Genomic DNA, 4,013 nt, shown 5'->3' on the forward strand with positions numbered 1-4,013 from the left:
ATTCTTCTAACTTTAAAATCCCCTACATAAATCACGGGGAGTATTATCGTCACGTTGACTTATTCTTGGATATATTCCTGCAGAGCGTAAAGATTCAAGGATAAATCAACCCTCCGGAGCTGACGCCAAAATCTGCAATATAGTTACTAACGCTGGGTCTGTAATTTAATTTAAATGTTAATTAGAGGATAATTAATTTCTGGAAGCCAGAATGACGTAGCTTATGTAAAAAAGATATTAGTATCAAGTGTAAATTTTAATAAGAATAATTCAAATTTGCAAATGTAAATTGAATTGTTTAACATTTTTGACAGAGATTTATAATTGGATGGATCCAAATGGGCCGTCAGTGCGGAGACTTGTAAGGCTAATTGCGCGAACTGTGTGACGCGGTGATAAAAAAAAATATCTGACAGTTTTATTGTCCATCGAGATGGATCGTCGAATAATCGATGACTAGTAATCTATATTTCTTAATTGCCTGAGATGCCGCGCCATAATGTGTTTAACCCTACTTCGCTGGCGCAGGCCAGCTATCTCTCGGTACCGGCTGTACGGAGTTTCAGAACTGATATTAAGCAAGGTGGTATTGATCGACGCACGTTGCGCCTGTCCGCGTTACTGCACCGCCATGTTTAAAATCCGCTTGTGCCTTAAGCTGCCGTGAGGACTTGAGCACGCATGCGGCGAAATGACGGCGCGAGGCAACTTTATTTCTTCCGTTCTTCGACCGTGCAGCGTTTCATTTTCATATTTTCGCGAAAGCAAGGATGTCAATGTTGCAGCTCGATGTTGCCTACAGCCTGCAGGGGGATCAATCATGTAACTTTCCCTAAAGCGGGAACGTAAAAAGTGAAAATTTTTCGTACATATGTGTGTACATTCATACGTGCGTAACAATTTTCACTTTTCGCATATTTTCGCGTAAGGGAAAAAGTTACACGATTAACCCTCTGACGCCCATCACGCTATCAATCTGAATCACAATTCAAAGTCGAGTTGCTTGACATTCGAGGTCTTCAGTTCGATCACTCTTGAGCTCCCCTTCCAATGCAAGAACGTGGTGTAATTTCCTATTGTCTTGTTTCTTTCTCGAATTTTCCGTTATTCATCGGGTTTAGTAGCGTGAAGAAATCGGCCCGGCGACCCGCGGGACCTTTTCTTATCTAATCAGTCAACATGTACGTGGATAAGATAGCTCCGCATTCCTATATTTAATCGCCCTGGTAAAATAAGATAGGGCCAACAACTTGTATATATCCGCTAAACCCCCAAATAAACGCGCCTCTCATTTCTTTTTCCTCCTTTAACGCGTGTCCCTTCTCTGTTTTCTTTTCTCAGATCTCTATTTTGAATGAATCACCATCGCATTGCAGTGGTACAGCACACGAAACATACACACGTACATAAAAGTGTACAACCTAAAAAAATGAGAAGTGGAGATACACAAACGTGATAGCGTCTTGTATAATATAGTAATAAGACGAAGAAAATCCTCGGCTGGCAAAGATCAGCGAGCTGAGAGGAAGGCTTAAGGGTAAATCCGTGAGACGGTCTTTCGGAGGACTCGTTTATTAACGTCCCTGCAACTTGTTGCTGAGCGCGTTGCCATGCCGGCCCTTTTGACCTCTTTCAGGGCATCTCTATTCTCTATCCACGTCGGTCCTCTTAACGACGCCCGCGAAGGGACGAGTTTCACGGTCGGATCGATTATCCGTTAGTTCAATTGAAACCGATTGAAACATCTGTCTTCTTTCTTTTTCGAATCACGTAAAAGGCCATCGGCATGCCGTGAACGGGCGGAAATTCATCTTTTTATACAGTAACTCTTAGATCAAACGTCATACATTTTCGGCGATTTCGATCGTTTTAAATTTCAAATGCAAAAGAGCGTTCGGATAGCCAGCATTTTGCGAGTGATTCTAAAAAAGAAAAGAAAAGAAAAGGAGAAGACTAAAAAATTGTATATTATTAACTCGACTCTATCCACGCCATTAATGTCCTCGCTAGAACGCTTTTCGTTCCTTCCGATACATAAACATTTCTCTTGACGGCGCGGGCGGCAGGTATTCTCTTGCCCCACCATCAGCCGCGTTTTACCCCCTCCGTCGTATCAGCCACCTCCAGTTACAATGACGTGTTGGTGAACCATCCCCTCTCTGTCGCCGTCGTCGTCGTCGTCGTCGCCGTCGTCGTCGCCGTCGCCGTCGCCGTCGCCGTCGCCGTCGTCAACGGCAGCGGCGGCGGACGATGGTGATGGTGGTGGTAGTGGTGGTGGTGGTGGTGGTGGTAGCGGCGATACCAACACCAACATCGACCCCCCTATTGCTCCCATCTCGTCTACCTATGGAGAGCCATAGCAATTTCGCGACGCAAGTTTTGTTTTTCCTTTCTTCTCCGCGACTTCACTGTTGGAGCACGACGTCGTCCCGCCAATACTTGAAGCGTGTTTTTCTCGTATAATACTCCGATATTTTTTTGCCCCCCCTCTTATTATTATTATTATGAGACGCGTAGCTATTATGGAAAGTTTAATCTACCTACGCTCGTAAATAATGCTGTTAAAATTGTCAGACCTATAATATACAATATAATGTAGGTATACACGTAATATAATATTGTTGAGATATAGCGTAGTGTTTGTGTAGTTAGGTGTAGTTTAATCTTCCGACATTGTGAGAAAACTTATGAGAGTGATGCATCTCGGGAGGATTAAGAAGCGATGTAATAAGATTTTAAACCAACTATAAATATTATTTGACAATATTGAACAAAGTATTTTTTTTTTCTTCTTTTAAATCACAATGTGAATACACAACAAATTAGAAGTAAACGGGGTCAAGCTGAATCTTCAGTGCTTAAATAAAGTTCTATTTGAATTTGTTTAACTTCATTTTTCAACATAAATCTGTGAACTAAATCTAAAACCATAACTAAAAGTCATCCTGATTTATTACTAAATCGATGGCGCTTCATTTTTCCCTTTTTTTTTTTTCTTCTTTTTGAATATCGAAGAAATATTGGATACAGTTGAATACACTTAGTTAGCTAGGAACGCCAGACAGTTGAAAACGCCGGACTAAAGAGCCGTAGAAAAACAAAAGTACAGAAAGAGAGGGAATGGAAGGACACGAAGAAGAGGCGGGGGGTCATGTAAAATCGACACGAGCGTGCACGAGCGTTTCCGAGCGAAGCGAGCTGTTCTACATGGAAGAAACGGCGTCGTGTCGTTGTTTCATGATGGAGAGGTAGACCGCCGAAGCTTGTTTACACGTTCGAAGATGTCGAAGTGTGGAAGAAGCGATCGATGTAGTAGGAGTTACGATCACGGAATCTCTCTCTTGAATCCTCAAAGATAATTACGAGAGAGAGAGAGGGAGAGAGAGAGAGAGAGAGAGAGAGAGAGAGAGAGAGACAGTCAAACGTAAAAATCATCCCCTGTTTCACAACGTCCAACTTCAATTCTTCTTCGGAATAAGTCGTCGAAGATTTATGCCAGAAAAAAAATTCTATCTCCCCGATGGAAAAAAAGACGTTATTTACGTTATTCCGAACATTCCGTTAGGGATACTCCTTGAGATCGTGCTTCCCGATCGTACCGTCATGGCAGAAATCGGCGCGTCGCGAGGAGACGCAGGAATTCGCGATATCGCGCCGCGATAACGCGCGACGCGGCGGCCCCCCCGCCCCGCCCCCCCCAGTGGGGAGATAAGGGGAAGCGAGTCGTGGGAGAGAAACAACGAGGCACGACCGTGCACACCCACACGTGCGATTGCGCGCTCGTGTTCTCGAGGAGGGAGAGAAAGAGAGAGAGAGAGAGAGAGAGAGAGCGATCGAGAGGGGGCGGGGGAGGAGGGAGAGGGACGTAGAACGAAGAGGGAGCGCGTAGAAAGGTGGGAACGCAGTCGGCGAGCGCGAAGAGGCACGAGAGGAAGAGGAAGAGGCAAGAAAGAGAGAAACCAGGGGAGAAGGGATGCGAGCAAGAGGGACGGGGAGCGGGGGGAGGGGGGCGG

At 44.7% G+C, this 4,013-nt stretch overlaps 1 protein-coding gene across 5 annotated transcripts in view; it reads left to right on the forward strand.

Annotated features, from left to right (window-relative positions):
* Nucleotides 1–4,013, forward strand: part of LOC108746888 (DNA N6-methyl adenine demethylase-like) — a 47,440-nt gene that overhangs the window by 26,242 nt on the left and 17,185 nt on the right. The window lies entirely within an intron of this gene.

This window comes from Trachymyrmex septentrionalis, unplaced genomic scaffold (genome assembly GCF_001594115.1).
Source record: "Trachymyrmex septentrionalis isolate Tsep2-gDNA-1 unplaced genomic scaffold, Tsep1.0 scaffold19, whole genome shotgun sequence".
Taxonomy (NCBI): domain Eukaryota; kingdom Metazoa; phylum Arthropoda; class Insecta; order Hymenoptera; family Formicidae; genus Trachymyrmex; species Trachymyrmex septentrionalis.